Source organism: Sebastes umbrosus, chromosome 14 (genome assembly GCF_015220745.1).
Source record: "Sebastes umbrosus isolate fSebUmb1 chromosome 14, fSebUmb1.pri, whole genome shotgun sequence".
NCBI lineage: Eukaryota > Metazoa > Chordata > Actinopteri > Perciformes > Sebastidae > Sebastes > Sebastes umbrosus.
In genome coordinates this window covers 2990325-3004938 of record NC_051282.1, presented here as the reverse complement: position 1 = coordinate 3004938, position 14614 = coordinate 2990325, and positions in this window count along the sequence as shown.

The following is a 14614-nucleotide window of genomic DNA, read 5'->3' as shown; positions in this document are numbered from 1 at the left end:
ATATTGTAATGTCTTTTATATTATAAAGCAGGTTTAAGTTCTATAAATACTGTGAAAGTATCGAAACGCTTAATCCACAGAGAAATACACATGGTCCATATTCAGAAACTGAGCTTTTGAAACAAGCCGTCAGGATTTCTGTCCATTTGTGATGTCACAAATCTACAATATATAGACCATTTCACAGTTTTAAACGTAAACATTCTAAATTGGTCCCAGTTTATTTCCTGTTGTAGTGTACGTGAATGACATCAGCTTGCCAGGAAGTAAACATGGACCCAAGTGGTTGCCTAGCAACCAATTCTGTTGCAATTCCATTGCGATTCCATTGAAAGTACTAAAACGGAGCGTTTCAGACAGAGGGTAAATACAGCTATATCCAGGCAGACAGTATGAGGAAACTAAAGGGTTTTTTAAACATCAAAGTATGTCAAGATGACATGTTGTAAGCATGTTTCCAAAGGAAAACCCACAATATGTAACTGATGACTCCAGCACTGGAACAGAACTAGCTGATTGCTGAAGCGCGGTATGCTACTGTAATAAACAATGAAAACTGGGACATGTCTCAGGCTGGATATGCTCTCCATACTCTCGGGAAATGTTGATGGGTTGTCAGGTTGTCCCGGTTCATACTGCCAGTAAGTGAATAATACATCCAAGATCAGCTTATGTTTGGCTGAGGACATTCACGCTGTGTGATGGCTGGATACCAAGCACATCGTCTTTGCTGTAGTTCTAGGATGACATGTGGATAGAGAAGTTATTTTTTTTTAAAACTATCCATTGTAGCATAAATGCATTTAATGATACCAAAACATGCAACGATAATTAATAAGCCTCAAGAGGAAAAATAAATCATGTGCGTCTGTGTCCTCCGGTGCTCCCAAGGGCATCTGCAAGATTTCACAGACCGGAGGAAAACAAGCAGTAACAGCTAATCTGGGATCTGGGTTCCATCTGCCGTCTATGAGAGCCGGCTGTCAATTCACTCGCGAACTCCGACCAAACGGTCAAACTAGGCAGCGCTGATCAAATATTAATCAATATTCTGTTACGATAATGCCTATTTCTCTCCTCAAATGTTTTCAGAATCATCTGTATGTGCACGGTTCAGCTGTAAAATGAGAAAGTTTGTGACGCCAAGTTCCGGTCACATGACCGGAGCACTGCCAATAGGAACGCCCTCCAAAGAAACGACCTGTGATTGGTCAAAGATTTTTCTAAAGCCTGAAAACAGAGCCATGAGGAGGTGAAGAAGTCTCTCAGAACGCTTGAATTACAATATGCTGAAAGGTTATTATGGAATTTTTGCTCAATGATGCCAAAACATACTGCCTACTGCCACTTTAACTTTAAATTTGTAGCCAATTTATTCATTCAGTCTTGATTCTGGAGGTATACTGAGATCTTGACTTGTGAACAGTTACAGTAATGTTTCATACACACAAAACCACATAATCAGGTTCTTCAGAAGTGCAGAGAAGGGTGATTTTTGGGCTTCTTGTAAAAACTTAAATTTATTTCAATCGTCATATACATACAGGTGCAGAGGGCTGCTGGAGCACCCGGGGAGCAACTTGGCGTTCAGTGTCTCGCTCAAGGACACTTTGACAAGTGGACAGGAGGAGCCAGGGATCGAACTGCCAACCTTGTGATTAAAGGCTGAAACGCTCTACCCACTGAGCTACAGCCGTCCCACGTATTATAGTCTTCAGCATGACTGGCACCAAACTTTACTTTAGCCCAGATCAATAAACCTCTCCTGTTTGATTCTTTCTTTAATTACACTTCCTTTTACCGGATTATATTGTTTGCTTCACACATCAAATTCCCCCCATATTTGACAGTATTTGACAGCACGATATGAGGAAAATCTGCGATGTGCAATGTCATTGTTCAATTTGCGATGATTATATGACTTGCGATAAATAAACAAATATTGAAGTATTCATATTAGCTATATACTTACAATATGTCAGCCTGGTTGTCTTTAAATTCAGAACAGGATTAGAATTGAATATTTTAAAATATAGTTGGGCTAAATGTTGTTTTTTGTGAAATAATTAACTATGGCAAATTTTGTCTTTAAGCTTTTTGGGCATTGTTTATAGTAATAATAATGGTCCAAAATGATGTCAAATTGCATAGTCAAAAACCTTCACATTTTCTACTAAGTGGACTGGAGTCTAGCAACTACGACCGTCCATAGGACTGGTGTCATAAAGGAGTATTTGAACTAGTTCCAACCATCCAAAAAGAATGAACACGGAAGGCAATTACTGACACTAGTTTTAGTTTCCATCACTGGATCTCAGCAGAAAGGTCTGTAGCCAAACAGAGTGGTCCACCCTCAGCCATAGGCCGCCTGAACAAGCTACACTATATTTGACCTAGATCCTCTGTTAAAGACCGTGGTGTGTTTTTTCCACGGACACGGGGAGCAACGTGATTTGTCTGCAAATTCAACTCACAAGGCATTCCTTATCAAATATTTATCCTCATTTTGGATTCAGAGCTGTAACTGTGAACAAGAGTTTGTGAGTGCTTGTGTGTGTGTGTGCGTGTGTGTGTGTGTGTGTGTGTGTGTGGGGGGGGGGGGGGGGGGTTGTTGCATATCCATCTATCAAGCTCTCGGCCGGGCTGCATTTTGTCAGATTAAAGCGGGTCTGATGCTGAGCGTTAAGCAGCCCGCTGTCTGGTTTGGTTTCAATGTCTATCACAATAGTAGCCATGGGAATATCACACTCTGCTCTGCCCTGAGGTTAAGAGCATGCTGCTTCTCTGGTTAGTTCACTCTCTCTCTGTCTCTCTGTCTGTGTCTTTCATCTCCTGCATCTCTCTCACACTTTGTGTCCTTCTGACACCATACTGTGCAGAATGATGAGCAATAATGTAGATGAAAGTATGTCTGTCACTATATGGCTTTTGTACTTTATTGCCAAATGTATGCAGACACCCTTGTCCACATACCTATTACATATATTTGGTATGACTATAAAACGTGACTAGCTTGCACAGAGCCCTGACCTCAACCCCATCCAACACCTTTGGGATGAATTTTAACTGCATATTTGTCATCTCAACGAACTGAATCCCCAACACGTTCTCATCCCAACTCGTCATATACCACATTAAAACCACTATAGTTTAGGAACTACATGGTTTGGCATAACACTACTACGTTTGTAAAGTGAAAGTGAAAATGAACCTTATGAACATGGGACATGAACAGTGGTCTCCTGGATGAAAGCCTTGTGTTTTGTTGGGACACATCCACCCCTGAGTGTGTCTTTTCGCCCTTTAAACTACATCACCACGCTCCCAGCACACTTTCTCTGAGCGTTTACTGTTGCTGCGGACACACCGACAGTCGATGAAAAAGCCTTGGTATTTGAACCCCTGGGAATGAGAACGGGGTGGAATCCCACAAAAATGGGGATAATGGAGCATACTGCATTCATACAGTCTCTCCTTAAGGCATTCATGGTGTTGCACTTGATTGTACACACAAGAAGTGACCAAAGTAGTTGTGTGATGAGCAAAAAGAGAACATGAGAGAGAAATAAAAACTCTGCTTTACTTTCTCAACTCCGCACATCTGGCCAACTGCTGCAGATTGAGTGCTCGTCAGACTGTTGGTTTCAGAAAGTAAAGAAATGATTGGATACAGCTTCACTCATAATTCCAACATCAGAAAGGTGTCGGGAGAAGGAGTTTCCGGTGTTGTTAGACGATCCAACAAGCAGACTGACCTCTCAAGGCTTATGGCTTTGAGAAGTGCTGTAAACACTAGGAATGAGCGAGTGCACCATTATTTGGGCGTTTGTCAAAGTCAAGGATGCTTCCTTGGTAGGACGGGGCTTCCAAATTGGGTCCTGCAGAGGCTAGACAAGACTCCTTTCTGGCATTCGCAGAGTACACATTGGAACAGTCTAACGGGTTTGCGGAAGAAATGAACCTGGTGTTTTGTTTTTATTTTTTTACTTTAATTGGAACAACATACAACAACATACAAAACATACAATTAATATTCTCTCCTCAAAGCCACCAGACTACATTGTAAAACACAGCAATTTTATATTTTCATTCAAACTCAACAGAAAGAAAATAAAACTCATGAAAACCATCTTTTTTATTCATTTCACTGTTCCAACAATCACCACCTCTGGTTTGGTCGAAATTAACTCTTAATTCACCGTGTTAGATGAGAAAAGAAACGGCCATTATGCTCTCCTCAAAGCGACTAGACTCGCCGATCGTAAAACACACTTCAGTAGGAGTGGGTTGTCGCTCCTATCTGGAGTTGTTGATAGCCGATTTGAAGTGTTTCATCAGTTTTAATGTTGGTAGTTGGGCCGGGACACTGATGTACGTCTCCTGACAGTAACAAGCAGACTATTGTGATGAGCCTGTTACTACGTTGTTTGGTCCCAATTTTGTTCTGTTTTTTGTTTATTCGATTGTACCAGGAAGGGTAAATGAAGGTTTCCAACAAGGCATGTTTCCCGAGTCCGATTTCCGAGTGTAACGTTAGTGTCTTTATCTTCCGATCGGTCCAGAAGCTCATGCATGCAATGTTTTATGTCATTTAGACATTTTCCTGATAGTATTGTTCACAGGGATTGAGTATGAGTCCGTGGACAAGGAGCGCTTTCAGACACCCCAATGTGCCTACCGCTCAAAAAGTTTTGAGTAGGCCTACTTCTTATACGACTGCCAATAACTACATTCTCAGTTAGAACGGGTTAAGTAATGTAAAGTAAATTAAAGCAAGATTGCGTTTGCTTGGGGCCCCCAAATCACTAAACCCGCCCCTGAAAAACACATTCAGGTCGCGGTTAAACGCGGTCAAAAACATTGGTGAAATAGGAACACACTTAGCGGAAAAATTAGTCTCTTGTTTTGACATAACCACTGCTGTTATAAAGTAGAGCATGGATTTAATTAGCGGAGGCATTCTGCTGATGGTAGCGCTATTACAGTAGTATTATAAGTTAGTATCAGTCTGTCACCGGGGAAATACAATCTTACTCTCAGGAGAAAAACACACCCAAGTCGCAGCTTACTCATGGTCACACCAGTGAAATACACTTGACACAGACCTCTAGGCCTTAAAAAATGTTGGTTTCAACAACGTTCCTTTGACCCATAGTTCTCAGTAGAATATTTGATCTTTCTTCCCTGAAGATTAAGCTTATTCATTAGCCCCATTGTGCAAAATGATACAGTGCTTCCTGGGTAAAGAAATGCAAAAGTGTGCACTGTTGCATTCCTCTTCTTGACCTTAACCTGTACAGGCACTATTGAGAATTTGCAGTTCCCTTCACTGGCCCCAGGAAGACCACTTGTTTGAACTGAGGCTACAGTACTGTCTTCAGTTGTTTCCTTTCTTGCTGCTTTGCTCTTTGTCCATTTCCTTCTTTCTTCTGGTGGATATGCAGCATTTTGGGATGCTTTGAACCACACATGTGGCAGATGAATTGCTTTCTGTAGTCTTTGCCGATGTGTCCTTTACACAGACAACCAAAACAAACTTTCTTTTAGGAAGACGATGTCTCACTAGGTGCCCTCTTTTCCAATTGTGGACACAACTCCAAAGCCATGTCCACCTCCACAGAACAAACAACTTTTCACAGAGGCAAACCTTTTCCTTAGTCCTTTATCACTTTTATTATCTGCAACTGTCACAGCGGTGGCAAAGATACTTCCTCTTATTCTTGGATGAGGCTGTGACTTGGACCTCCTTACATCTTTGCTCACTGTTGGAGTGTCTTTGATGTCTCCAAACAATGGATCTGTTGCAATCTTCACTTGCCTTTCAAGGAATTCCACCATATCTTTAAAGGCAGCTCTTTGATTGTGTTTTTTCCTGGAAATCATAGGCCACTGTTCTCCATTTATCCCTCAGCCAGTAGGGAAACTTCTTTATTAAGATGGCTAGAATATCAGAAGGTAAGTCGAGCTCATGCATGTAGTCAACATCTTCCATGGCATTACAACATCCTCTTAGAAAGATGGCGTATCCCTGTAGAGCTTTTGTGCCATCTGGTTTCATTGATGACCACGAAAGAGTCTTCTCCAAGTAAGCTGTAGCAATTCTATGCTTGTTGCCAAAAAATGCTCCTGAAGCAAAGACTTCCTGAATCCTCTGTCTGAGGCCATAATGTTGGCAGCTCCCACAGGTTCCCTTGGCAGTCCTCTGGTGTATTGTTCAAGGTTACTTTCAATACTGTATTTAAAGGATTTAATGAATATTTGGTGCTGAAGTGGGTCACCATCAAAAACTTGAATCTCCTTCTTCGCCATGGAAGAGAGACACTGTTGCTGGATTAATATTGCAGTGATTTAATTTTGCCTTTCCATGACTGACAACAACGTTTTCCCTAGATTTATGTCTTTATTTTAAAGGTCCCATATCATGCTCATTTTCAGGTTCATACTTGTATTTTGTGTTTCTACTAGAACATGTTTACATGCTGTAATGTTCAAATACCCTTTATTTTCCTCATACTGTCTGCCTGAATATACCTGTGTTTACCCTCTGTCTGAAACGCTCCGTTTTAGTGCATTCCGACGAAATTGCAACAGAATTGCGTTGCTAGGCAACAGTTTGGGTCCATGTTTTACTTCCTGTCAGCTGATGACATTCACATCCACTGCATCCAGGAATAAACTGGGACACATTTTGAATGTTTACGTTCAAATCTGTGTAAAGGGTCTAAATATTGTATATTTGTGACATCACAAATGGACAGAAATCCTGACGGCTTGTTTCAAATACAGAGTTTCTGAATACGGGCTGTGTGTATTTCACTGTGGATTGAGCGATTCGATACTTTCACAGTATTTATATAGCACTTAAACCTGCTTTATAATAAAAAAGCCATGAAAATGTGACTTTTTACAATATGGGACCTTTAAAATAAACCTGTGTTCATTGCTAAAAGGCACTTTCTGACATTAGACCAAACTGTGGTGGTAAAGACGCAAATCAAGGGCACTATATGGCACTATGTCCATAGAAAACCCTACCTTAACCGACAACAGAACAGCTGTAGTTTTTTCATTGCCTTCTTAAATTCTTACTCGCTGTAGTTCTCAAATGTATAAGATAAGATAAGATAAGATATTCCTTTATTAGTCCAACAGTGGGGACATTTGCAGTGTACAGCAGCAAAAGGGGATAGTGCAAAAAACAAGAAGCATCATTAAAAACAAAAAGCAAGATACAAGACGGTGCAAAAAGCAAAACAAAAGTGAAACAAAATATGAACAATATAAACAAGGGGAAATATTAAAAATAGGAACAATATATACAGTATTGGCTATTACCAGACTATTAACACAATTGTACAAGTGGAAAAATGATATTGCACAGTGAGAATGAATATTGCACAGTACACCTGAGTAGTATTGATTTTACACAGTCAGTGTACAGTATAGTGCAGTTATTGTCAGTTTTTGGTGTGTATGTGGGTTGTGGAGTCTGACAGCTGAAGGAATATATATAATATAGATATATATATATCTATATTATATATATATACATAAAAATATAATACTATATATGGTATAACACCACAAACATAAAATTGACACCCACACATTCGGCAGACTCCGTATAAATATGGAATCAAACAGACTTACACAATTGGATCAGTGAGCTTCCAGTGAGCGTGTGCGTGTGTGTGTGTGTCTTTCGGCACATATCTCATCTATTCTTCACCAAACTTGGTACATACCATATTTAGATGACCCCAAACACAACTTACAATTTCTTATTACGTCCACCAAGGCCAAAGGCCTAGGAAGAAGGTTATGTTTTCAGCAGTGTTGGTTTGTTTGTTGGTTTGTCCGTTAGCAGTATTACTCCAAAGGTCCATGATGGATTTGAATTAAATTTTTTGGAGGGGTGGGGTGTGGCACAATGAACAATCCATTAGATTTTGGTGGTGATCCGCATCATGAGCCGGATTCAGGAATAATTTAAGAATTCCGATCAGCCTGAGCATTAAAACCACAGGGTATAACACATGTACAGTGTAGCTGATGACGCGTTGATGATGCATGACCCTGCCTCCTTCCTTCAGAGACAGAGAGAGAGCGGGGGTGTAGGGGAACAGCTGTAGATTTGGCGTTTTTTCACATGAAACTCGGTGAAATTATGGTTGAGTTGGACCAAAGCACACTTGGTGATTGTTGGAAAGAGTAACGACGACGGTTTAGGTGAGTTTTATTTTGTTTCTGTCCAGTTTGAATGAAGTGTTTTACGGTGCTCCGCTATGTACAGCTGATCTCAACATAAACAAAAATACACATGGATGATGGCGCAAGCTGAACGGAGAGGGGTGTCATTCTAGTTGGGGATGAATTATTAATTAATCTGTAATTGGTTACCAAACATTTGAAGGTGTGGCCTGATGCACTTTGCTGTTCAATAGCTGTTCAATGCTAAATTGGATTGCAAACAAATTTGTTTATGTTGTACATACAGCCATAATGCACAAATGTGTCACATCTCATACAATTCTACAAACAGGGGGCGCTACAGTTGCAACGATACATCTACATTTCTCTTGTCTTTAGTAAGATGAAACTTCATATGGAGCTTCTCCATAAGCATGTGCATGACATATTGCAGCATGGCACCATAGCTCCACCTTTGTGGGCATTCATTAAAACATGACCATATTTCCTTGAACGCATTGTTGAATTACCACCGATTGTGGGTGGTATCTTCAGATGTGAATCACCAACACTTCTCGCTGGGAATCTTTCAGAAGCTAGGCAGCAGATGTAGCAATAACATGCATTTTCTTCAGGAAATGCAAAAATTTAAGGCCCGAGCAGCAACAACGTCGGGCTAGCGAAGGCCCTATTGAAACTGTAAGGGTTCTTATTATTATTTTTCTCCTCCCAAATGAATCGCCTTTTTGAGGACCTTAACATGCTCAAAAAGTTGTGGCACATTTATCAGACCCGCTGAAAAATTTGATATTTTAAGGGTCACGGGCTTGAGTGTTGCAAAATGGCTCGCTAGCGCCCCCTAGAAAGTTGAAAAAATTGAGCCCCTCGCTCCAGTTTCACCTACATGTATGAAATTTGGCAGGCAGATGTAGAATGCGGAGGCGCACAAGAACGCCTCTTGGAGGTATGCCCAAAACTCAACAGGAAGTCAGCCATTTTGAATTTAATGTGCGATTTTGCCCATTTTTTTGCATTTTATAGGTCGTGTACTTTAACAAACTCCTCCTACAGATTTAACACTGGATTCATATTTGCTGGACGGACATGAGATCTTCTCATCTAACTAACTTTCTTTTTAAAATGTTGGTATTAAACGTAATCCAGCATTTAAATGATAACATTTTTGCGGTAGAGTTACAACATCAGTGCTCACCCTCTTTAATGCTCCTGTGGTTGAATAGGAGTAAATCCTTACAGCCAGGTTCTAAAATGTGGTTGGAAGCCTGAAACCAGTAGGACATTGGAGGTTGCTATTGCAGCACATTAATATGTTTGGAATCATATAATGTTCAACAGTCACGTATGGATGTGTAACGTTCAGGTGTTCGTATACTTTTGGCCATGTAGTGTGTCATCTTCATCTCTCTCACACAGTTGCTTCTTGCTTTCACATCTCCTCTCCTCCTACACTTCTCGTCCTCCCTCGCTCCCTAGTGTTTTCCACACATCCTAAGCTTCACACACACACACACACACGCATGCACATAAACACACATGCACACATTTTCTCTTCTTCTATCTCCTCTCTCACCTATACTTCCATTTCGCTCTCTCAGGAGAACCCTCCTCCCTCTTCCTCTCTCTCTCTATCTGCCTCTTCTTCCTCTCCTATTCTCGTCTTCCCTTACCTCCCTCTGTTACACTCTCTCTTTCATACAGTAGATGTCTGATAAGCATTCAGTGGCAGTACCATCTGATCCTGTGCCCCTACCCCCCTCACACACATTCAGCACCAACTCCCCCTTCAACTCTCTCCAGCCTTCCATTGTATCCTAGCAACCTAACTTTACTAGTAGTTGTAACATCAGTCTGGCATCTATCTTCACACGCATTGCACTGTGCATTTGAATTTGTGTAGGTTAATAGCAGATGGTTCTAAACATTAAAGGTCCCATATTGTAAAAAGTGAGATTCACGTCTTTTATATTATAAAGCAGGTTTAAGTGCTATATAAATACAGTGAAAGTATCAAAACACTCAATCCGTGGAGAAATACACACAGCCCGTATTCATTAACTGTGCGTTTGAAACAAGCCATTAGGATTTCTGCCATTTGTGATGTCACAAATCTACAATATTTACACAGTTTTAAACGTACACATACTGAATGTGTCTCAGTTTATTTCCTGTTGCAGTGTATGTAAATACAGTAACATCAGCTGACAGGATGTAAACATGGACCAAGCTGTTGCCTAGCAACGCAATTCCGTTGCCATTCTGTTGAAATGCGCTAAAACGGAGCGTTTCAGACAGAGCACGAATACAGATATATTCAGACAGACAGTATGAGGAAAATAATGTGTTTCCTGAACATTAAAGCATGTAAACATGCTCTAGTAGAAACCCAAAATACAAACATGAACCTGAAAATGAGCATGATATCCCCCTTTAAGAAATCATTTCAGCACTAAGAACAATGATCTGCTTTGGTTGCAGCAACTTCTAATTATTTAACTATAAACATGAATGATGTGCACTTTGAACCAGGCAGCAACAAAGACATATTTCCCTTGAAGTTTTTGCAAAACTACAGTATAAGTTTTGAAATGGGCTTGCAATGCCTCAATCAGGCCCAACCATGAATGATTCGAACGCCAGAATTAATTGCCACCGGAATTAGAACACATAATCCCTCCTCCAGCTTTCCACAAAACAAGATCTGAAGGATTCAGAGAAACTTTTGAGGTTTAATTACCATAAATGGCCTCCTGCTTCGCCAATCACTGATTCACTGAATGCTTGAAGGGGTGTGTGTGAAGATGTATCACACAAAAACCAAGCAAACTCCATTTCCCACACATAAACAGTTATTTATAAAAGGAGAACGTGTGCACCTCACACATACCTCATACCCTCCATACACATGGTTTCTTTCTTACAGCTGAGTGTTGTTATAAGGTGGAAATGAAAAAAAGGTGAGAGACAGCCGACTCTAATAATAAAACCTTGTGTATTCAGTTTGTCTGCCAGTTTCACTGAATGTACGACTCTTTTTGCAGTCTACAGTCACCAATCGAAGGGGAATTTGTCAACTTAATTTTGTGTTCATTTTAATTATTATTTTTATTAACTGGATAGGAGGCAGTTCATTACCTCCGCTAAGGCCAAAGGACTAGGAAGAAGGATGTGTTTTCACCAACGTTGGTTTGTTGGTTTGTTGGTTTGTTGGTTTGTTGGTTTGTCTGTTAGGAGGATTACTCCAAAAGTCCGTAATGGATTTGAATGACATTTTTTGGAGGGGTGGGGTGTGGCACAATGAACAATCCATTAGATTTTGGTGGGGATCCAGATCATGATCCGGCTTCGGGAATTCTTTTTAATAACTCCAATCGTACTCGGGCAGCTTGGCAGAGGTTGTAGTTTTATCTGTGTTATCCTTTACTGTGCAATAAAATTACTAATTTCTCATTACACATTGAAAAAGTAATTTACAAATTAAAGCTACAAGAAGAGATGAACGGACCATCGCCACCTTGTACATGTCCGGGGTACTGGTGGTACGCCAGTTGACTGTGGATTTGACATATTGCAAACTTTGTACCACTTCCTGTTGTCAGTAGGTGGCGCTATGACTGTAACTCTATAAGGGCATGTAGATGTTTTCAGGCCTGGACTCTTATCCAGCATGTAAAATTTGGGGAAGATTGAACACTGTAAAGTCCAGTTATCACAGCTTCCTATGGCATGGCGAAACATGCAAATTGCCCACCTCGCCACGGCAACGCCGTTCAACGAAAACCCAAAAGCTTTGCAATTTGGCATTGTGAAGTTCTTGAGATTCTGCTGACCAAATTTGAGGTGGATCTGTTGAATCCTCTAGGAGGTATTTAAAGTTAAATACCTGTAAAGTGCCTAAAATTGCATATTTTCCACATGTCGAGGTATCAACTATTTCTTCACAATTTAGCATCCCGTTAGTTGGAGGGTTATACCATACAAATTTGTAACGAATCTGATAAATACTCTAGGAGTGCCTCATGTTCAGTTCCAATGAGTACGCTAAATTCGTGACCTGGAAAATGGTGGAAAATGTAAGGAAATGGTGTGACGCTTTCAGGAACGGGGATACAGAAACACTACCCTACAGAAAGCAGATGAACATCTGAATAGACGAACGCTACCATAAAGAAATGCTCCCAAACAAACAAAAGATAGGGTGGTATTTGTCACAACATACAGTACAGCAGCAGAAAGCATCAAACGGATTATAAATAGGAATAGGGGTATTATTGTGTGTGATGATATACCCAGTCAGATCTTCCCTGAACCACCATTATAGAAGATGCCCTACTGTACAAGACAAACTGGTACACAGCCATCTGCATCCTAATGGCCAACAAACTTGGTTGGCTCCAAAACCTAAACAAGTGTAACCATTGTAGCCACTGCACAAATGTAAAAATAGACCAAGACATTTATGGATTTTACATCCCAGAAGGACTTCACCATTAATCATTTCATTAACTGTGAAACCTTGATTGCAATCTATAAGTTAGAATTTCCCAGTTGCCAAAGTTTTTTACGTTGGAGGAACAAACAGACGTCTGCAGGACAGGCTGGCAGAACACAACATGCCTCTGGCACAGGGAATGTAAACTACCCCACAGTAACTCATCCATACGGTGTATGAGTCTGTAAATAGCAGTTCTTGTTGAACATGGAATAATCAGAACTCGAGATAGATTCAGTAAGAATCATTAAAAATTCCTCTCTTTGCAATTCTAAAAAACATTGCATTGCATGTTCCTCTGTGTCCTCCGGTGTCCTCCGGTGTCCTCTGGTGCTCCTAACGGCATCTGCATGATTTCACAGACCAGAGGAAAACAACCAGTCAGAGCTAAGCTGGAGTCTGTCATCCAGCTATCCGTCTATGAGAGCCAGCTGTCAATCACTCGCGAACTCCGACCAAACGGTCAAACTAGGCAGCGTGATCAAATATGAATCAATATTCTGTTACGTTAATGCTTATTTCTCTCCTCAAATGTTTTCAGAATCATCTTGTAGTGCACGGTTTAGCTGTAAAATGAGAAAGTTTATGACCCGGCAGCCATGTTGTTATTGTCCCAGCCATAACTCCAGCTTCCTAGTGTGTCTTTTCCCCTTTCCCCTGTTTTGTCCAGTTCCCCTGTCTGTCTTGTGTGGACGTGCCTGGTAGTGTGTGTGTGTGTGTGTGTGTGTGTTCTCCTCCCACCTGCAGGTTCCCGCGCTCACTGATGTAATCAGCCCACCTGAGTCTAACCACGCAGCTGGCAGTAATCAGGTCATCAGCCACACTGCTTATACCCGGGCTCCTCAGTCACTCGCCGCCATATCGCTGACTCAACCCAAGTGGTAGCTTCGCCTCGGCCGCTCATTTTATGAGTTGTTTCTTGTTCAACGTTTTAATCGTGTTTTTTCGTCCACTAACGTGTATTTCTCTGTGGCTAGGATTAATGCCTGCCTGCTTCCAAACCTGCCTGCCTGCCTGCGCTGCCCTACTCCCCAACATCGGCATTCCCCTTGCTCATTCACGATTCACCTTTTTGGAAATAAAGCCTCATTGTTCAATTTTCATCTGCGTCCCGTGTCTGCATCTGGGTCCGCCTGAAACTGGTCATAACACATGTTGAGATCTCTTGAGGAAATACCAATCACCGCCCACCAGTTGGAGCACAGCCAATAAGAACGCTCTCCTTGAAATGACCTGTGATTGGCCAAAGTCTCCCATCGATTTTTTAAAGCCTGAAAACAGAGCCATGAGGAGGAGCAGAAGTTTAGTTTTCTCTCAGAACACTTGAATTACAATATGCTGAAAGGTTATTATAGAATTTTTGCCCACTGAAGCTTTAAAGGTGCTCATTACCAAATTCAGAGTATTTCTATTACCTCCACACGACTCTCAACATGGTGAAGGCTCGCGGCTAACAGTGCTAACTAACAGTGTAAACAAACAGAATTAACAGTATTAAAGGTCTCATATCGTGCTCAATTTCAGGTTCATACTTGTATTTTGTGTTTCTACTAGAACATGTTCACATGCTTTAATGTTAAAAAAAAAACTTTACTTTCCTCATACTGTCGGCTTGAATATACCTGCATTCACCCTCTGTCTGAAACGCTCCATTTTAGTGCATTTCGACGGAATTGCGTTGCTAGGCAACAGCTTGGGTCCATGTGTACTTGCTGTCAGCTGATGACATTCACATACACTGCAACAGGAAAAAAAACTGGGACGCATTTAGAATGTTTACGTTTAAATCTGTGTAAAGGGTCTAAATATTGTATATTTGTGACATCACAAATGGGCAGTAATCCTGACAGCTTGTTTCAAATGCAGAGTTTCTGAATACGGGCTGTGTGTTTTTCCCTGTGGATAGAGCGTTTC